The 22,552-nt window shown below is 43.9% G+C and overlaps 1 long non-coding RNA gene across 1 annotated transcript in view; it reads right to left on the bottom strand.

The window, feature by feature from the left end:
• Positions 1-7,126: 7,126 nt before the first annotated feature.
• Positions 7,127-22,552, bottom strand: part of LOC128909208 (uncharacterized) — a 97,337-nt gene continuing 81,911 nt past the window's right edge. The window contains exon 11 of the long non-coding RNA XR_008466278.1: positions 7,127-7,273. This is a non-coding gene — a long non-coding RNA (uncharacterized LOC128909208). The remainder of the gene's footprint in view (positions 7,274-22,552) is intronic.

Here is a 22,552-nt window from a genome sequence, read left to right on the forward strand (position 1 = left end):
GTGTTGTGAAAATAAGAATAAAACCACTACAATAAGCCTCACTGCATTCATCTGTCAGTGCAAAACAGAAGACAACCTGGAGTTCAGCACAGCAAAACAGAGGAAAGGTGTGATTGACCTGACCTTGGGTGGTTGGGTTTTCTCCCCCGCCCCCATTTTGCTCTGTAGTGTGCTCTGTCTTTCTAACGGGGGGATTTTCGTCCTTACCACAAGCAAGGTCAGTGCGTGCCGTCTCCCGGGCACGTAGCCGCGGCTGCTGCAGGGCGCAGGGAAGCCAAATCCACCGCTGGTGCAACTTCACCAGAGCTCCCAGCCTTACAGAAGGGACTAATTTGGCCTTGTGTATTTTGAATAAATTGTTAACTCTTCTCGGCATGAAGAAGTGATTATTGAAAAGTTTGCCTCCACATACAAATGCAAATGACAGTCGAAGAACACGTGAATGTTAATCTTCCAAACCAAGTACGTAGACAAATGCTAGTCATTAGAAACATTTCCGTGCATTTATATTAGGCTGTCCTCTAAAAGACTTTTCAGACAAATATGTCATCAAGATATTCAAAACCATGTAATCTTATCCAAAGTTTCATCTATCAACAGTACAGTTTTCATCTCTCGCAGCTGTGTGTCAGAATGTGCAGGCAGATTAGCCAGCTGATAGCAAGGGGGGAAGGGAAAGAGGGGCTCTGTCATCATCAAGAAATACTGCTGGGAAGAAGAGACTCTTGCTGTTGATTTTCTAAAAATCTCCCCAAGAACCCTTTCCATGCGGGGATGCAGGGGAGATCTGCAAAGACTTGAGTTTTTTGACGAGAGTTGGCCCTCCTCCCGCTGTTTCCCCTTCCCTGCAGAGTGTAAATTCTCATAGCAAAAAACATCCTGAGCACAACTGTGTATCTGGTGTCTGTGGCAAAGCGTGTCCTCCCCCCCGCCACTCCACGACAGATTAATTCACCTGATTTCTTGTGCTTTTGTAGGCCCGGGGAGAACGAGATAAAACCCAAATCTGGATGGTTTTGAACTCCAGCTGCACCCTTCACCTCCCTCAAAGGGCAAACCCCCACGCAGGTCCCTTCTTCTAGAGCCAGAGGGATCACTTTAAAAAAAAAAAAGTTTACCTCAACACTTTTCAGCAAGCAAATTCTGTAATTCTGTTGTTTCGGGGAGAGAGAGATGAATGATGACATATATGGGCTTCTGATAAAGATGCAAAGAGATAGGACTAAAACCTACAGTAAAGCACTGTGAAATGATTCCTCAATATGAGATTCAATGTGCTGCCGTTGTTGTCTATGAGACAATGTCTTTGAATCCATGCATATGAATCCGTGCATAATCTTTGAGCGTATTCATTTTTAAACACATTCTTTCAAGTGAATTCTAGCATTACTGAGGAGCTCTAGCTTGACAGCACTTGAAGACAATGTTTTCAAATTTAGGGAGAGTGGGAAAGATCTTTCAAAACCACAGAAGGGCAGTTAGGACTTAACATCATCTAAAACAGGCTTGTCCTTTTCTGGGTATCTTTGAAACCTCTTTTTAAAGCAAAGCCCTAAATCTCAGTGTTTAGTGACACAAATCGAGTGCCTTAATTTTCAGAGTCGCAAATCCAATTTGTGCTGACCGTGCAGAATACCGAGGATCTCTGAATATCACCTGTCCCAACAAACCCAACTTCGGGTTTCAGGGGTTACATTTTTCTTCTGTGCTTGTGGCATGAAGATTATTCCTCTAAGGACAGACAGAAACAAGGACAGTGCTTAGCTGTTTGCCAGGGGCTCTGATCTCGGCTTCAAGGGGTATTTCAGCAGAAAGGAGTCTGTTTTGGTGGAGAATCCTCCGATACGGACACCTCCCCGTGCCCTGGACCGAAGCCAGCTGATGTCAGTGTAGTCACCAGACAGTCTGCGGGGATTAGGGTACGAGCCACTGAAGCCCTAACTGAGGGAGCCACCACTAAGGGAGCCAGAGCTCCGTATCTTGCTCGTATTCCTCTGAGCTTATCCGGTTCCCTAACTTCAATACCAAATCAATCTTTTTAATGGGAGCGTAATGCTTAACCTATTTCCGGAACTTTTCCCTCTGCCTTGGAAAAGTCCTTTGGAGCAACTCGACTGACAAAATGTCGGAGCGCAGGGAAAGAGCCTTCCAGAGCCAATATGGAGGTGTCCCGCGAGGGGCGAAGGAGAAGGCAGTTGTCCGCTGAAACACAACCCTTAAATGCAAAAGCAAAATTTAACATCCTTGGAAAAGGACCCCCAATATACTATTTCTTAAAGCTTCATTTGACAAACTCTAACTTGAAACTCTAAAGCATTTTTTAAAGCTTTTTAAATACTCATGTCATTAGTTCCTTGCTTGGAAAAGTACCTTTATCTTCTCTGAAGAGAAATGGAGAAGAAGCGAGGAGCCAGGCGGGAAGGGGAAGACACGTTATTTGATGAAACGAGACGTTTCCCCCAGCCTGGGGCTTGCTGTCCTCCCAGCGAAGCCCAGCCCGCCGGCTCGCTGCCCGGGCACACATGCCTGCCTGCCAGCCAAGGTCCACCAGGTCAAGAAACTGCTTTATAGAGAGTGCCCTGAGCTAGTGTTTACCTAGAGGAGCCATCACAGCCTCTCAGGAAATAATCCACATTTTCAAATGAGCCTGCGTGCCCAAATATTTATTTGCTAGTTAGATGGTCATGGCTGTAGAGTGGTTGTTATGGTCTTCTGGGGACAGCCTGCAACTTGTACTGCTACACAGAATTTGTTTACCAGATGAGGTATTAATCTGGTTAGTTGAAATACTATGGCCTGTCCACAAATCATTAATGTTGGCTGCAGTACCGTACGCTGTTAACACATGTACTTCAGGTCGGTCAGTCAGTCCAGTCCCACATAACAGATATTTAGCCCAGAAAGGTCTGCAGACCTTTCCCGACCCTGATCTTTTGCTGGCCGTGCTGCCAGACCAGCAGAAACCGGTGCAAGGCATGGGACCATGGGTGGAGGCTTTGGAATTACGACTTCAGTAGGCAAAGGAGGAGGAGAGCAAGCCATCTGCCAAGACAAGCATGGGTGGTGTGGCTTCGAGAAGACAGCGACATCGAGCAGCAGGGAGCAGAGCTTGCTGGAGTGGTTTTTAAAGATGGTTTAGGAAACTGGCTTTGATTTTAACAGCCGGTTCTACCAACAGAGACCAAACTGCCTTCGGCACAGCCCTGTCCTTTTTCTTCGCCTACACACTGCCACAAGCCACAAAGCACTCACCAAGACTGTATAACAAACTTAACTTCAAAAGACCAAAAGCCACAAAAAGCATAATGTCCCACAAAAAGGGAGCAGGAGCACGAAGAGAGGTAGCAGTAGTGATTTCCCCAGATGCCTTTCTACGAAAAGAGAGAAGTGGGCAGCCAGGAGGTTACGTTACACTTCCACATCTTCTCTTGGTCCTAGAGCCTCTCCAGCCCTTCATAAGGGTTCCCAGCTTCAGCCAGGGCATACAGAATTGCAGTGTGGACTATGCTGAAGATTTTGGCTTCCAGTGGGTACTGGGCACCTCCTTCTGTTCCCACCAGAGCCATCTTACAGGAGTGAGCAGACAACTAACAGCCACAGCGCTGCGCTCCCCGTGGCCATGGCTATCTCCTCCCTGCCCAGCTCTGAGGGACGTCCTCAGAATCTGCGAGGACCCACTGCTAGGGCTGGTGTTTCCTCTCTCAGGCTTGTCATCAACATTTTTGCTTTTTTTTTTTTTTCTTCTCTCTCTGAATGGCTGGAGTCAAGGATGTGGTCTTGGCCTTATCTTTGAATTTCCTGGCTTTTGTCAGCGAGCGTGTCGCAAAGGCCATGTTATTTGCCCAGCTGCACTGACAGCAACACGGGGATTTTGCCGCTGCTCTTGGAGGCTTATTAGAAAAGGCTGCTTGCCGAACATGATGCGATTGCTGCGTGTACACCCCCGCCCCACGCTCTGCCCCTGCCTCCGGCGGTGTCCACAGCCCCCCTCTCACAGGAGAAGGGCACACAAAGACTGTTCGTGAAGGGAAGGACATTCTCCCCCGCGCGCAGTATCACCGCACTAGTAGGGTGTCACTGGCACTGCATCTGCAGTTGGCACGTCGCAAGCGTAATCAAAACAGTTTTCCTCCTAACTCATAACAGACAGCATTTCTCCGAGATGGATTTACCATTGGCTGGTTCCACTGCACAGCCCAGATTAAAAACAAACCAGAAAAAAACCCAAACCCTTAGCGCTGTGTGTAATCAGAGATGTGAACACTAACCCCGAAGTTGCGCGTCCCACACTAGACAAACCAAGCTGTACAGAGATAACAAAAGTTCAATAACTTCTTCAGCAGATTGTGCTCTTGATTACTGCAAGCTATCTGCTTCAAAGAGCTGCAGCCTTGCCGGTGGGGATTCATTCAGCCTTTCTCGAGCCAGGAAGCCACCTCTGAAGCTGCATCATGGGCTGGGAAGCCTCCAAACACCTTCGGGAACCCGTGAAGGTACTTTTGTCCTAGAGAGGTGTCCTCTTAAGACGTGGTGAACTCAACCTGCTTTCAGAAGGTTTTTCAGGCCAACAGAGGCACCCGAAGACTCAGAGAAAGATGACACTGCCAGATGGCACGGCCCAGGGAGAGGATGAAATGAAGGCTGCGGGGGATGCGTACACTGATTTCTCCAAAGACTTTTAACCACGATGAAGAAAGAAATAGCTCTGCCACAAGAGAGTCTGATGAGAAAAGTCATTTGCTACTGAAATGTAATTTAAAAAATGTATTTAATACCAATTAACAACACAAGCCTGTAATATCCACTTATCTAAACTGCTTGTGGATTACTTGCTTTTCACTTACTAACCTACCCACTAATTTCTACAAAAAATAAAAATACAGGTCAGGCTTTTGCTACCAGATTTAGTTATTTTACTACCAGACAAAGATGAGCCAGAATGGTTATCAAGAAAAATAAGGGGGGAAAAGAGAATTGGGAAATCTTAGACATTGTATTAAAACAACAGTTTTTAGGGTGTTTGATTTACTATTCAACTGTGCGCAGCTGCTGCTGTGAGAAATAGGAAGCATGCCAAGGGAAAGAGATGGGGGAAAAAAATTAAGGGGTGGGGGAGGTTTGCAGAATCAACTAGTTAACGAGATATGAAAATTTTTATGAGTAAGCCCCTGCTGAAATGCACTTGTTTGTTCGAACCAGCTTACTGCTTACCCATTGACACGGCAATTCGGGTACGCTCTCCAAAGGACTTAATCACCAAATGTTGAACTGTAGATAGCATTTGGGTTTTTCATGCACTGGTTTAAGATGCTCTGTGTTTCCCCCTCCTTAAATTGAAGCAACCTAAAATCTGCTGGGGTCCTGGCACGGGTTTCCTTCTCTCTGCAGGTGCTCCGTATGAAGGGGGGCACTTTCCATGGGGAGGGCGGTAAATGGTCCTCGCGTGGGGAGGAAGCTGAGCAGGGTGAGGTAAGAGATGTGGGTTTGAATGCCTTCAGGCGGAGGACAGGAGGGAAGCGGTGCTCTCAGCATCCTGCCTTGCCCAGCCTGGTCCCTCCAGCCCCATTACGGGCTGAGAAGAGTTCTCCTTTCTCCACTTCTGGGAGATTCCGCGTTCCAATGTTCATGGAAGATCCAAACCCATGAATTTTTAAAAAAAGGAAAGCTCTCTGTTTGGTCCGGAGGAAGACACTTAACTCTTTAAAAAGCCCACGCCTTCCCTTGGCGCTCCCTCTAAGACCGCATAGGCAGTCCCCTGCTGACTGTCCCCACCTCTATGAATCCCGTTCCTGGGCACTGAACAGTTTGCAGACACTTTACCTGGCAACCTAAGCACCAAATTCAAGATTATACAGAACCCTGATTTTAGGAGCTGCGTTATTGCCTCTTAATCTCTTTTGACATAACCTAAAGCTTGTTTTGTGGTCCAAGTGAAAAAAGACTTCAGCCTCCTCAGAACAAGCCTGACTTGTTTGTAATAATTTCTTGGATTATATTTTGCCCAGTTGCTTCTACGAAAAGCCCCATCATACTTACAAATGCCTTTGATATTGCTTGGTGGTTATTGTAAGTGGCAAAAACTCAACAATTTTCAAGACAAATAAGTGTCCCAAATTCTCTAAAAACGAAACGCAAACCCTGGGGCACGGAGCTCAGGTTTGTGTCAAACCCTGGTCTGTGATATTCCCCATGAGGAGGGGAGAACTGGCACCACCACAAGTCCTGGATTTCATCTTGGTTTACTCATTGGTGAAAATCTGCTGCCGGAGAAACTTTTCAACCTGAAATGCTCATTTGCAGTTGATTGATAAACTCCCCAAAACAACGTTTTATTGTCATGCAGATTCAACCATATCTAGAGCTACTAGGCAGCTAATGGGCTTGGCCCCAGTCTACTCCTAATGATATTAATGAAGGGTTATTTTCTAGAACCTGTTCAAATAGCAAGCATTTAAACTCAGGGATTAAAGCAGTATGCGGTGCCCCTTTACGACAGCGCGCTTTGAATGGCCCTGTTTGCATCTGCTGCACGGCGAGAAGAATACCCATTGTGTCGGTACTCCAGAAGGCCTCACTGTAGAATATTAGACTTAAGAAATCATTTATTGGGCTCTTATCTTGCATACCTAATTGAGATGTCAGGCCACTGCATTTAAACTGTAACTTGCAGACTAATTAAAGGCAACAACTTAGTGCTTACCTGGGGATTCGGGGAGATTGCACGATGACCTGCCTGCGTTGTAAAGGGATGATTAAACAGAGTGAACTAAACAATGTCTTTATTTTTCTGGTGATGCCTGATTTGGGGGGAGTAATCCCACTTTATCCCCAAACATAAACCTTTTTGTTATTGAGAAGGATATAACCTAGAGGTGCCTTACGGACCTTTTCACCTGGCTTTGATGTCCTAACAGTAACCAGCCTTAAGCTTGTTGTTTTCCTGTTTTATCTTTCCCCGAATTGTTTCCAAGCAGCTATCTGGTCAGCGGGGAAGCCTCACTTTTCTGCAGGGAAAACCGCAAATGAACCAAATGAAGTTTTATACGTGGTTTGTTTCCTTTTATTTGCATATATTGTCTTCTAACTCCAAATTCTAATCCTTGCATTGAGTAACAGTACCTGGGCTCCTCGTGCAGAATAGCAGATCCGAAATGGCAAGTTAAAGCTCAGGGTCACTGCTGGGACAAGAGGAAGCAGGAGGCAGTTTTCTTGTCTTCGTGAAGATGATGCTGCTGCCTACATTTCACATGGTGTGGAAGGAGGGAGGCAGACACTAAATTAAAAAAAAAAAGCAAAAGTTTATTTGACAGTGTTACGAGGAGGGTAACTGGAGGCAAACATTTGACACTGACATGCTGGAATGCTGTAAAAATTTAATTAGATGGGTACATTAGTCATAGTTGTATTAGGGGGTTCGCATACTACGTACAAAAATGCATGCTCCAGTACAAAAGAAATATTTAAGTCCTTCCTGTAAATACCATTTCCCTCATTATTGGGAAATGTGGTCTCAGTGGGACCATCGGCCGTGTCATTGTATTTACAGAAGTATGGTTAGAATGATATTAACGGCATTTATGGGAAGGATTTTCCTGCACAGAGAACGATGCCCATTACATAGGGAAGGTTGTACAGCCGAGTGGCGGTGAAGTAGGCGTACGTGGCTGCTAGCTGGTTTAATGTAGGGTTTACTTCTATGCTGTTAAACTGTCTTTAACAACATCATGTTCCCTAAAACAAGGGCTATGGGGTGAGCTGAGACGCACTGAAGCATGTCAACAAGGCCCACTGCAATTTTGCCTGCCCCTGGAAACCATTGGGGAATGCTTTATGGCTTCATGGCTGTCCAAAGGAAAGCTGGACAGACCTGCTCGCTCAGTCTGGATAGTTAAGCATTTTAACAATTCACTCTTTACAAGGTGATCCCTTGGGACTAGGTTTATTTGGGAATTTCATCTGAATCCAGCTGGGATCGCACCGGTTGGGGCTTCTCATAGCTCCCAGTATGGATCTGTGTGACCGTGATTAAAAAAATTCAGTAACTTGCAAGATTTATGGGTATTTTCTTTATTTTTAAGCTGCAGCTGCATCCAAAATCTTGCAGGGAGATACCTACATTTCAACAATCCTCTTCCTCCCTGCGGTGAACCAGTAAACCAATTTAGGCCAAATATTTCCCACATGCTTGACATAAAGAACTGGGTTACTGTGGGGCTGCTCCAAAGCCTGCAGAAACCAAAGTCTTTGCAGAAAACCTTTGAACGTGAAGATCAAGGTGGTAAACTAGTTCCAAACCAAAGAACTGGTAAACCAGTTCGAAATCGCGGTTGGAAGGACGTACTCAGCTCTAATACAGCATACACTCTGCTGCCTTCAAAATCCTCCCTGCCTCATGGAATGTGCTCCTGTCTTTCTTTGGAAAAAATGCATATTTCAAGTCATTTGCGATGATTTCTTTTCAGAAATCCCTGCAGAAAAGGAGATTGGACCATTTCCCTTACTTTTCTTTCCCACCAGCTTTACTACATGTGGAAAATAACGTTTCAATTTGACGATGTTCATTTAGTAGTAAATAAGCAAATAATTGGTCATGTTTTATTTTAAACAGTGTTTCCGTTGTGGTACCATGTGTGACATTCAAAAATAATTATGAGATTGAGATACCGGATAGGAAAAGGAGGAAAACAAAAGATGACTCAACCAAAATCAACTAATACTTTGTCTTAATCAGTGTTTGGATTGTTCTGATGAATTTGATATCAATTCTAGAGAAAAGGAGAAGGCTATACTGGTGATGGGTTCATTTCCCAGAATTCAGTGCATTTGCAAAGAGGGTTGCGTTGTCTGTGATCACCTGTAAGCATTTAAAAAAGGAAGATGTGCAACTTCTGAGGAAGGCAATTGTGACCCCAGGAAACCGTGTGTGTAAATACCAGGAACTTACGTCAGGAAGGGTGGTGGTAGGTAGGAAGATATCCACGTTCATCTACATAAAATAATGAACAGCGGCCTGTGCTTCTGGTTGAAACACTAAAATGGGGATCAAAATTCACCTTCAGTCTGGTGTACTATCTACACAAATTGAAAAAAAACGTGTCACACCGGGAAGGGAAGGAAAATGAAATCCAAAACCAAAATTTGAATTAGTCGGACTCTTTCTTTTCTGAATCCCAAATAGAAAAATCACAGCCTCAAAAAGATACTTGCCCTTTATTGTCACGTTGGTTGTCTAAAATCAGGAGATCAGTCAGACCGACTGAATTGCTCTGTCATAGACAGCCAAATGACCACAAATTGATTACAAGGCGGATGCATACACACACATTTTTTTTTTTTAAACAGGGGGGAAAAAAGCTACCTTGCTTTAAAACATCTATTGTCAAACTTCTTCAAAAGCATTACCGTGAGAAGGAATTTGGGGCCGTAGGGATATTTTGCCTGGGGCGAAGGTGTCAGCTGACAACTGCATCTAATCCAGCATTGGTATGAGTCTCTCAACAAATCTGAGAGGTCTCTGCAGGAACAATGTTAGCGGGTAAAGGTCTCAAGAGATTTGATTCCAGGGCGTATTTAACCATTGACACTGCTATACTCCGCAAATGACAAAGTGGGATTTTAATTTGCATGACTTTGGAGAAAAGGGAGTCACCCAAGAAAAGGAGGACAGGGGATGAAATGAAATAAAAAATATTCTGGATGAAAATCTGTAAAATTTCCAAATGGTAACCAACGTGACACGGAACAGTGGTCTTCAAAAGGAAGTGAGGCTAGAACAAAAGCTCAAGAGCATCTCCCAGGGCCGCTAGTACAATGATAAAGAAAAGCTTAAAGTTCTGAGTGAGGTCCGCAGCAAAATTATAACATGGTAACATTATCATAGGCAAGAAATTGAGTTTAAATGGTACACAGCAAATTAAACAAATAAACAAACAAATAAATCATGAGAAAGAATAAAATGAGAGTGTAGCAGAGTGGTCTGGATGGAAGTAGGATGTACGATAGGCCACTCGTTTTGGATTGTGTGCCCACGGACACCACCTTGCCACTCACCAACAGCACCTGAAGCAGGCTGCTGGATGAAATCAAGGTCCTACCACAGTGCCTCAGTTTACCTGCCTGTTAATCACCTTGATTTATTTCTCAGTTCAGTGGAAACTAAGGCTCCCACTAACATACAATGCGGCAGTTCTTTAGTGCCTTAAGAATTTAAGTCCCATTTGCAAAAGTCTGACAGGCGCTTTTGAAAATTGGCTCCATAATTAGTAAACCAGACAACTGGACTCTTAAGATCATTAGAAAGATATTAGGTAAAATCTTCAAAGTCAATGGGATTTGTACACCTTAGTCACATAAGCTCCTCTGAAAATTTTCCTTCATGTCAATCTGCATTCAAATAATTCTTCTCGCACTGGGCTATGGCGTGTTTGTCATGGCCACTGAGCATGAGAAATCAAATCTCAAAAATCCGGTAGGAATAGGAATTAAATAAACGTCTTCTTAAAACATTACGTTTCCTAAAAGGTAAGAGAAATTGTGACTAAACCACACGGAGGAAAAAAAAAAAAAAAAAAAAAGTAGCTTGTTAAATCAGACTGAAGTAGTTTCAGCTCATCCAAAGCCTGTTCCCAAGCGAGTGCTGGAAGATCAGAAAGCTGTGACCGGCAGAGCCTAGGCAAAAGCAGATGTTGCGTCCAGAGCCCTCGTTACGGAATTCAATAGCTGGTTTGGTGAATCGTTTGAACTGGTCACTTGGGAAGGCCGTGCCAGCTCAGTTTATGGTAACTTTGAACAGTCCAATGTTTGAAGAGTGTATTCACCTCTTACTGGAATAAAGAGGCTGTGTTTGTAAATAAAATGACAAATTGTACCATATTATGGTCTTTTGCAACCAACAAACCATTCCCATTTTCCATGGAAAAGGAATAATTTTCCTGGGAAGAAATATCATCTGGCAGTATTTCTAGAGCCACGCTTCAAAGAGAAATTTGAAGCCGCTCTTGTATCATGTGCAGCCATTAATCAGCAAAAGTGAGATTCACGTAAACAGAGGAACCCAGACCAGTAACGCAAACCCAGTTCCTGTCTCTCGCTGAGCGCTGCTCAGCGTGGAGCACGTGAAAATGGGGGCGAAACCCCCCTTCACTGATAGAAAGGCACCCGGCCCCATCGCCCAAGGATCAGCCCGTGCCCTTGTATCTCAGAGCAAGAGCGGAGCGTTGCTGAAACCTTCCGGCGGCGCAAAACGTGAGCAAAGCCAAGGAGACTGGAACAACAAAAATAACATCAAAGGAAGCAGAGAAAAATGCTAGCTGCACAGTGGTGGGAGCGGCAGAATAAACCGCTGTATTATAGGACTGTCACCTGAGCGAGCCGATCAATGCTATTAAGACCGAGTCAATCTGCGTCTGTACAAGTATAGCAGTGCTTGAATGATGACAAATCTCCGGGTCCAAAGGGAGACATCCTTCACCGTGTTGAAAAGTAAGGAAGCGGCTGCTGCGATCAGTTTTGGCAAGCGTTTCTCATCCCTACCTGGACCGTTCCCATCAGGCGTCACGCACTGAAGCTTTATGCCTTCCCACGTAATGGCACTACTGCCATGCCGAGCACCTGAATTGCGTCGGACAAGCCGTGTTGACTGCTGTCATTTCACTAAAATGAATAATTATATATCTCCCACTCGAGCTGATTGTTTGAAAGATGCAAGAGAGAGAGCGCAAGAGAGATGCTACCAATACAGGAGCTTGTCGTGCAGCTAACGTTGCCTCTGAGGGAAACCGGACTGGAGGAACGCAGGGTGGATTCTGGTCCTGCCATCAGCGCAGGGCACCAGTGATGCTTAAGTGGCATATCTGTGAGCTGGTGGGACTCTGAGGCAGACAACTTTTTTTATGGAGGGAGGAACGAGGGGACCTTTTTCCCCATGTGTGTTCAATAGCCCAGCCTGCAAACAGTCTTCTCCTCTCTTGTCACTGTTCCACCCTTGTCTCTCCTTCTTGGCATGGTGCCTTTTTCCCCCCGAGCAGCAGCTGCGCACACTTGAATAGTAAATCAAACACCCTAAAAAACTGTTGTTCCAAAATCTTTTCAGATCTTTCTCTCCTCTATTTCTGTTCTCTTTTTCTTGCTAACGATTAAGGCGATCGGCTTTTTTTTTTTTTTTAATCTGGCATGAACTAATTTTGTGTTGCAAACAACTTGGTGTATCACAATGTCTATCAAGGAAAGAATCTAGAGGTACATTTAGTTCATCTCCCACCACTGCATGAGTTGTTGGGGGGGGCACTATCGCAGGAAATGCTGAGGTGGGGGGGGCAGGGTTCACTTTTCCTCTGGGACCAGGTCCCAGATCATCTTGTGTAAGGACAAGGAAGATGGCAACAGCCTGGATTTCCAGGTGACAGATAGCAATATAAATACAGTCCCGTCAGGGCTGATTTACACTAGCCAGGGACCTGAGCCCAACATCCTAAATGGCATTTGTTTTCATGGTTTCAAGACTATTTCCACAGCAGAAACGTCTAGAGGATTAATACTGTAAAGAGAAGGATGAAGACAGAAGAGCAAAATACCAGGTAATTAGCACCATGCTGTATATCCTATGCTTTTTGTTGAATTCAACATCCATCGCAGAGTAGCAGTGAGTTACTCCCTGGGAAAATGGGTGCATTTTTTCCCCCGTAAAGGTTAGATTTACAGAAGGTAACTTAGTTGATAGAAATGCCCAACTCCTGCCCAAAATACCTAGCAGCTTAACTGTTCCTGTATTTTGAAACTATTGCAAGAAACTCGTGTTGCATCTTTAAAAAGATCCAATTTGGAAATGAAAAAAAAAGATGCGTACCATTCTAGTACTGCCCCTTTTATTTGCATGGGATACTTAAGCCTGTGGATAGCTTCCCCCTTTAGAATGTACTAAAGTGTCTGTGAAAGTGATGTGATGGTAGGGCTTTGGCTGCGAAAATACCATGTATGCTTCATTACAAAGAAAACCACAGTTTGAAAACCAGGGAGAACTCTGATTCACCAGCATGACTCACACGCGCACTACAGAGCCTGCAACCCCTTTAGCAAAGATGCAAACCCAGCAGCATGTAAGTACTTGCAGAGAGAACATATTTTTCCCTAAATGAATGATCTTTTGAAGTGCCTTATCTCACTCTTTTTGAAGGCAGTGGAAAATGTCTCACTGGACTTCGGACGAGGCCCTTAAAGGCAGGAGGAAAGTCAGTAGGCACCATGTAAATATCCACAAAAATGACTCAAAGCCACTATCAAGATAATGTTATCGTAGGAGATGGGAAGTTAGATTTCTGAGAAGGCTGTTACGAGCCCAGGGAGGACCTGTTACGTTGGCTAGCATCTGATTGCGATTAGCAGAGCTGAACTTTTCAGGAAATGAATACTTTAGGGTTCCCACCTCCGGAGATAATTTTGACACGTTCTCAATTTCAATAGACACATCTGAAAGCCAAAAAAAAAAAAAAAAAAAAAAAAAACCAACCCCAGAGGATTTTGGGATGTCTTCAAAAAGTGGAAACAACTAGACTGGAAAATACACTTGTTTGAAGGTAACAACTCAGTTGACCGTAGCATAAGGGAATGCAAAGGAATTTCACATCCAGGGATGAAATAATTTTGTTACGTTACTCCAATTCCTGAGACCACTGGGTCCAACTGACTATAATAAAGTGTAATATCGGAGCAACATGGCGAGGAGTCAGGCTGTTAGGCCCTGCTGCCTAACAGAGCATCAACTAGAGGAAAGAAACCTCTTTGAGGAGTAATTGCAATTCATTTTGTCTGCTGGGGCTACGAAAAGCAGTGTTAAGAACGTGCACGGGGCTTAGAGGGAGGAACTCAAGGTACAGATGCAGGTAAACTTGTTTATTCAGCCCTCTCAACTAAGCGTCTCCATTTTCAGAAGTGCAAAGCACCACCTTGCTCTCCCTGAAGCCGCCAGGCGGGGGAAGAAGCCGGGTTAGTGCTGCTGGTTTCCCACTCCCCATCACGGCCATAGCCAGCACGCCCATTTTTCCACTGAAAACAAATCCTGAAAGGGTTTGGGTTTGTTTTTTTTTTTTTTTAAAATGTAGTTGATATATTAAGATGTTAAAAGAACAAAGCTCTGAATTTGGTTTCCAACATTTTTTTCTTTGCTTTGGGATGGGAAACTTTCACTGTGTTTTGAAAATTCTCAGGAGGGAAGGAAACTGTCTCAGTTTAGCACAAAAGGAAGCTACATCTACCATTTCTTTCCACGTCGCTGTGGCTGTGCTGAAGTCACCTCTCTGCCCTGGGTCTCTTTGAAGTCATTGATTCTGCAATATATTTCCCCACACACTTATCTTCAGCTTGAGCACTCCTGCATGCATTCAGCTCTCCTCTCTGTGAGCTGCAGGTCTTTAGCTATATGGGCTCATTTTCCCTGGCTTTCGGACTCTAAGTACTGTCTTAACACGCCTCTCATCCACATAGAAGAGTCACGAATAAGCTGAAACCTCGGCTTTCCAGCTTGAGCTGTGGCAGTGTCAGGCCAGGGCTGACGTTATGTACAGTAGGTTGGTGTTCCTCAGCAGAGAAGGCAGATGTAAGATTAAGTCAACCCAGATCCTGCACACTCATCTCTTAACCACGCTGTGCTCATACGAAAGGTCATCTCAGTCCCATAAACTCTCATGCTTGTATTTCCCAAGCTAGCAAACTCCTCTTATGGTTTTCAGAGCTGCCTGGAGCCTTTCCATGCTGGGCTTGCTTAACTCTGGAGCCGGTGATGATCATTAACGAAATGTATTCCCTACCATTTCCATGCCATCAGCTAACTTGGCTTTGGACTTCAGAATACTGTACATTACTTCTGGGTAAAACAGAACAGCCCTCTCCATTTCATAATACTAGGTTGGACCTGCAAACTTCTGAAAGGCTAGAATTGGGAAGTGTTACTTATCTTGTCTAGAAATAACAGAAAATAGATTAGTGGCCGTATGTGAAGCATGTATTGATGTTCCTTAATACTTACGCAAAACCTCTACATAAAGCATTAACATGAGACATTGAAGAAAGGATCTTTTGTATTGTCTAAAAAGAGAGCGCTGCATTTTCCTCTTTGTAATAGATTAAACATTTGTATAGGATTGCTGCTGATCGTACAGCTATTAGATCTCTGGTTGAGCAGAGAACGCCATTAAGCAGAACTGATTTATTTCATAGTTCACAGCATCATTTCTTGGGGGAAGAGGGCAGGTGGGAGCCGTTATCTGAGGAATGCTGCCCTCAATTTCAATGGAGACAGGATTTTGCCTGGTGCTGCTCCCTTTCCTGGCACTACCCTCGTACCTTCTCTGGAGCAGTTACGCCACAGATCAAGAAGCCATGAATGTAGACGCATGAAGACGTGAAGCTATTCAGGATCGTCTGTCTAGACGACCCAACACAGGGATGTCCAGTGAGCTGGCGTATTAAGGCACGCTTATTTCTATGGCCCATGAAAGAAAAACCTAAGGGTTACAAACACACGCTTCCTTGAGTAAGCAACAAAAACCTATTTTGTGTCCCAAACTCCTGTCTCTGGATCCCCAGCAAGATACTTCAGCTGTTTTAATACCATTTCACTGTCACCAATGTCAAAAATGGCGAGGTACTATGATCAGAGATGGTTTATCCCCATTTCTTTGCTGCCTCTGTGGTGACACCAAGAGCACTGCCTTTATAGCATTCCTTAAACATCAATGGAAACACACATAGCACGTATTGAGTGGGATAACCCCCTACAGTCCTTTCCTCTCATTACCATAATACGGCATCCAGAGCACTTAGAACAAAAGCTTTCCTCCGATGGGAAGAGCAGTATTTTCCAGCATTTCCATCCAAAGATTCCTCTCCTACCTTGCTGCATAATAAACTTGTCATAAGAGGGATTTTATTCAGATAGGTGTCTGCATTTATGCTACAGAAATATTTGTTATATATAGACAAGATTACGTGTACCTCCCTCACTGAGCTAGATCATATCTCAAGGACACATCCCAAGGGAGAAGAGGGAGGAAGCTCTTCCATCCTGAGGCAGCACAGGAATAATTCCTCCCTATTTCTGTTTTGCTCCAATACCAACAGCAGATACTCACACGCCCCCACTCCTGTACGGACTCGGTCGCGCTGGGGTGGTGCAATAGTCGGTCTTTGTCTTTCTCCACCCACGAGTTTATGAGTCTAAACCCAATCTTGCAGCAACCACAGAAGCGCCTGGCCGCCCCTCCTGCCTTTACGTGAGCTCACATCCCACAATCCAGCTCAGGCACCTGTGTTCCTGAGTACGGATGCAACAGAGTTATGAACATGGATCTGCACGGTGAGATGAGAGAATGCACAGAGAAAACGTTTTAAAAAAAAAAAAAAAAAACAAACCCCAACAACAATGAGCATTTAGAATAAATTGCAAATAGAGGCGCGTAATTTGTGGTTAGGGAGACTGAGTGCTAGTCATTATTCAGTATCATTCATTTCTTTCCTCCGAATATATGTATGAAAGCCAGGAACAAATAATACTTTTTATAAACAGGGAGGAGGCTTTTCTTCTTTTAAAATTAGATTATGTTAAAAAATAATCTAGGATGACTGGAGTGAGATTGTACCTATAGAGAGAAATTACTATACAGCCAAGTGAATCATTAATCCAAATATAATGTATAACTTTACAGCAAACAAAGGCCAGACATATTAAGAGTGAATTGTTTACAATAGAGAGTTACATATTAAAATGTATGTATAATTGTAACCTTCTGTTAACACCCTGTTGAAGAGAAGAAACACCAGTTCCAGGCTTTAAAACGCTATGTCTTAACTATGCTCGGTGCAGAGCTGTGTATGTAACGAGAGCAGCGTACATGGGAGGGACTCCTGCAGATAAGAAAAAAATGAAGAAAAAACAGCTCCTACGAAATAACAGAATTTGCTCCATCTTCATTTGTCTCTATCAAAGGAATTCATTGTCATCTCCAGAGACAAACTTGGGGGAAAGAAAACGTGCTTTATTGAGAGCAAGACACATGATTTAATCTGATCTCACCAGAATTTCATTCTAGCCCTAGGAAGGTTGCCCTGGTGACATCACACTTTGCATCATGTCCTCAGCCCACAGGCATCCATTGTAAGCTCTAGAAGAGACTTGGCCTTATTGGGGATAGGAAAACGCGCACGCTTTGGAGGACCGCTCAGGGAGAACAAACGCATCTTCCATCTCTAGTACTAAGAGAAGCCCAGAGCGTTGGCCTGGGTTTACACTGATTGCCCCCACCTCCTCCAGAAAAAAACACAGAGGCAGAGAAATAAAGCCCCACATTCCTACCAAGCTGCTTTCCCAAACCTTTGGAAAGTACTTGACAGAGGAGAGTAACTGTTAGGTCTTCTACCGTTTAACCAACTCAACCACCATAAACAGCTTCTCAAAGCAATATAGAAAGGAAAAAAAAAACAAACAGGTTTCTAGCTCTCTTCCCATTAAGAAATTGCTTAGAAAAGCCTCCTGATCACCCATTAAACTAGAGGGAAACAAGAGCAGAGGAAGAACAAAGAATCCCTTGAATGATACATGCTCATTTCACTCGTAGGCCCAGTTTGGCCCCTACAAGCCCACGGTACTAAGTGCCATAACGCTGCTCCACCAGGAATCGCCTCAGTAGCCTTCGCTGCGTATTTGTTGCTGTTCGTATGCTCACATAAATTTGGCAATACAGGCAAAACCCAATAACAGAAGCCACAGTCAACACAATACTTATGCGCATCACATTGTAGTCACGTTTCAATATAATTTCCATGTAATCGCATTTCAATATTTTCCATCTCACTGAAGAAGTAGGTGGGACTAAAAATCCCTCAGACGCTGCGGAGTATCAGTTTCCCAACACAGAAGAAGAACCCAGTCTCCCTTACCCCCTTTCCTAGAGCCAAATGCAGGAGAGCTCCTCTGCCAAGTCCTCCTCGCCCGTCGGTTGGAACGAAGACAATGAGAAAGTGAAGACTGACTTGCTTGTTATCACAAGGTTCCCAGCTGCCTCGCGCACACCTTGGGAGGATAATTTCAGAGGCGCTTTGTTGCAGGTGCCCCTCTTTTCCAATCAGTAGGCATCATCACAGCCGGATAAGAAGCTAACACAGATACCACCATCCCAGCCATTACGGGGACATGTAATACTACAATTTTCTGGGCTATTGATTACTGCCGTTCTGGCATTGCAACCCAAAACACTGGAGGAAGTCAAGTGGAGAATGAGAAGAGGTGGATTTAGCATGCTGGCGAGCTGGTTAAAATACCTTTGCTGAAAAATAAAAAAAAAAAAAAAAAAGCTGCTTTCAAAAATCATAACTTTCGGCCAAAAGGTATGAATTTCAAGACAAAGGCTTGGCAGGTAGTTTGGGGATTTTTGTCTGGGTCTCCAACCTGCCAAATTAGTTCCCTAGTCACCCAGCTATCAATTATGCTCTCTCGGGTTGCACTTTGTTTTATTTCAGTGCAGTTTCATTCCGAGCTGCGCCACAACCAAGTTTTTGAAATGTCTCAAAAAAATAAGAGTGTTTTTCTGTCCCCGACCCCTCCTTAGCGTTCAGACAGAGGTAAATGACTCTATCATAAACTCTACGGGGAGTTTATTGATAACATGAAATGGTACATTTTGCTTTCAAGACATTTCTTATTACAGTCAGGAGAGAGAGGATGTGAGTCAGAAGCTTTCTTCTCAGTTTCACTCGGTTCATTTATTCACTCGCTTTACTGAAATCTAAGTAGCTGTTAGAGCTAGAAGTCCCGAGGCGCGTGTGTTCTTTAACACATAACTTAATTTCCAAAACAAATAATTACAACTCCGTTTCGGAGAGTCACCCTTCCCGGGAGCCTGTGATGCATATGCAAAAATGTACAAACGCGACTGTTGAAGCTCCGCTGCAGCTAACTGCTCTTTCCCTGTCAGGGAGACTCACCCTCTGCCCACCACCTCTTCCACTCGGGCAGTCGCTTCTACATCTGCATAACTTTTGGTTTGCTCCGAGTGAGCAGGCAATACCAAATCACTCTTTTGTCACGTACAGATCCCCTCGGAAAAAAAACTTCAGACATTGAACAGGTCTCCCTTAACTTCAGATGGAGGTAACTCTCAGCTAAACCGCAGATAAAAGCTTTACAATTTAAAAGTTCGGTGTTCCTAAGGTTCCTTAGCATCCTTAGGAACTGGCTCCTCCTCCCTTTAGCTATGACACTGACCTAATTATACAGAGCCTCAACGCTACAGTGCGTAGCAGTTTCGAGTTCTCTTGTTATGTGATGCCTGCAACAATATTTATTCACAAGCTCTTTCAAATAAAACGTGTTGTTTTACTGCGTTAACATCAAAGCCCAGCTTGTAGATTGTACCGGTTTCATTTCTATGCTATGCATACCTATACATATATGTATTCATATATATATATATATATATATCTATCTCTCTATGTACACACACAGATACACACACGCACTCTTGCCCAAGAGAAAAAACAGTGCAGGGCTGCTTATACTAACAGCAAACAACAACTGATGCTTGTGATTTTGGATCGTCTGCGTGCCTTTCATATTGAAATCCACGCGTGGAGCCAAGCCAGGCAGCTGCCTGCACCGTGCCTCCCCCGCGGGGCCTGCAGGGATGCCGTCCTTTCTGCCCCAGGGGGAGCCTGTTTTCTCCCACCCAGGTTGGCAGCAGTTTAAGGCAGAAGTCCATCTCATCCAACACCTCCATACGTCATTACAGATTTTTATTGCACCTTCTTGACTTGAGGTGGTGGGTGGCTGTATGGTCATCACGACTATCTCGCAAGACGGCAGTGCCGTGTTAGATGATTCCAGATGCTTGCCAGAAGCTTTTTGGTGAATTCTTATCTGCAAGACATCATTTCTGGTAGGCTAAGAGCAAGCTGTGGAGGTTTTCTCCACACCCACTGTACAGCTTGGGGTACCTGTGTACAGTACACTTTCCCAAACCAACCAGACCAGCCCCCTTGTACACCTGCAATGCCTATCTGTTCACAAAGACACAGCTTTTCCTTGTGTCTGATAGTGGTCAAATTAAAAAAAAAAATAAAAATCCATGTATACTAATGAATTCAATCACCGTAGCCACGACTAGGTCAGTGTATCAAGAAGTAAAGCAGTAAAAGTGTCTGTTACCCTCTAATTTCCTTATTCTCCGCTTCAACCCTTTTCTGCCTTTAAAAGTTGAAACTGAACTTTTAAAGAGAAGAGCAGATGAAAATCAATATCAATAGTGAGCTATAACATGGAACCTTGTGCCAAGACACATTGAATAATATTGATTTGTCTAAAATATAGGCATATGAAACCAAGCCCTTGCATTTTGAGGTATTTTCACTTTTGGATTCTAAAATCCTTGCATTCTCTAAAGTCTCCATACTCTTCTGTCCTCCCTCTCTGTTTGTTTTTTGTATTTTTTTTTTTTTTGTCCCTGAAGGTCTGCATAAACCTTCATACAACTAGACAAAGAAGAGGTCGGGTCCAGAAATAATGTAGGGTCCTTAGTTCCTTTCTTCAATTCAGTTGTGGGAATATAAACTATTTGGTGACAAACATTCAGCCGTTTGGGAAGATGGAGGTCAAATTCTCCTACTCCTCACTCATCAGCGTGGGAAAGGAAACCATTAGCTAAGAGAGCTGAAGTCTTCTCTTCCCTGTCTTGGTTTGGCCGGTGCAAAGCAGTTATGTCCGTACTGCCTACAGGGGCACGGTTCAGCATGAGCCAGCAGAGGCAACGTGAGAAGGTAGAGCCAAAGCCCTGAACTGGAATAACAGCACGAATACTGTTATCGCATGTACGTGGGACAAACTGTGATCCTTCAGACGTTTCCCTGCGGACTCACCATTTCCCTTTGCCAAATCTGAACCCTTCTTGCACAACATAAATCTTTCCCAGCAGAGGTGGCCTGGGCAGCATCTTATTTTTTCATTGCCAGCAAGCATTTCTGAGAAAGGCTAGAACAGAGCGTGCCAGAGTCTGGAATTAGATACAAATTAATTGCATGTAATTACTCAAGAGCATCAAGTATCTTTTTGGGATTTTATACTTATTGTTATTGTAATGATGTTCAATTTGCAAATACAATCATTGCAAATTACTCTATTGATAACTTCAGCCTTCCCATTGTGTGTGTTCACCTCGGCAGATTTCTTGTGGTCTTTTGAAACAAGAGGGGTTGTAGCCATGATGAAGACACAAGTAGAGCTGAAAATTGACTGCTGTTCTCACAATGGCTTTTTGTTACTCAGAAGCGGGGAATTGGTAAATTATTAGGTTATGACTAAATTACAATGTCGCGGCAACATCTGAGAGGTCAAAGTCATAAACAAACTTTATTTTTGTCTTTCACCCAAAGCCTACTAATGATAAGCTAACACTTATTTTGTTAACAGTGTTTCTTCTTTGATTTGCTTTTCTTTTTTCATTTTACATCCAACTGGGTTGCTCTTGCCATTTCATGTAAAGTAGGTCTGCCAATGTTCCAGGGAGGTGTTGGGAGGGCTGATAAACGGATGCTTAAAAGCCTTTCAAAAGCCAGTTTTTATGTAAAATGCGTAAGACTGGTTAAACATTTTCTTTCTTGAGCTTCCTCACGATGTTTAAGTATTACTACGCACAAATAGAGAAAGAGATCTGAAAATTTTCTGTCCTGGAGTATGGATTCAACTACAGTCGCCGAAGCTCATTGCTTGCATGTTTGGCCCCCGAAATCCCCTAGGCATGCTGCATCCTGACAATTTAGTACATTGTTTGGCCTAAGATAAAACCTATGGAAAGAAAGAACCCTATAACTATAGGGAAAAAACTGTAGCACAGTTAGAAGGGAGAATGCTGAGCAGCACGGAGAGCTGCAGGAGAGAGAGGTTACAGAGAGGATAAAAGGGGAAAGCGAAAACCATTGCAAGGAAAATTCTTACTCTCAGAGACTCTTTTCCTTCCCCCCGAGAACATTTTCTTACACCCTCTTCCCTGTTCTCTGCTTAGCCTTTCCTCTTCACATTCACTTCCTTCTAAGTCAGTTCTTCAGCCAAACATCTTCCTTCTCTTCATTCAGCTCCCCTTTTTCCCAACACAATCCCCTCTCCCCACCCCCTTTTTTTTCCTTCCCAGTTTGTTTGTTTTTCTTTATGATTCAAGCTGGAGGAAGGAAAGTTCAGGTTAAATATTAGGAAAATCCTCTTTGATGGTTCGGACAGAAGCAGCACTGAAACAGATCGTCCAAGGAGGCAGCGGAGGTGCCATCACAGGGTGGTTTTAAGGAATGAATTTGACAAAGATGTGCTGGGGATTTTTTAAGTCTGGCTGGTCTTGCCTTGGGGCAAGAGGATGGACCAGATGACCCTTTCAGATCTCTTCCATCCTTATGTTTCCATGATTCCTTTCACCTCTCCAGGGTCTGAGGGTATTTAAGTGGCTCAGGGTATGTCAATGCTTAAATCAAATTTTAGAGCACAGTGCAAGCGTGTGAACTTGTGGGGACACTTGTATTTTTCCAG

This window comes from Rissa tridactyla, chromosome 4 (assembly GCF_028500815.1).
Source record: "Rissa tridactyla isolate bRisTri1 chromosome 4, bRisTri1.patW.cur.20221130, whole genome shotgun sequence".
Classification (NCBI taxonomy): domain Eukaryota; kingdom Metazoa; phylum Chordata; class Aves; order Charadriiformes; family Laridae; genus Rissa; species Rissa tridactyla.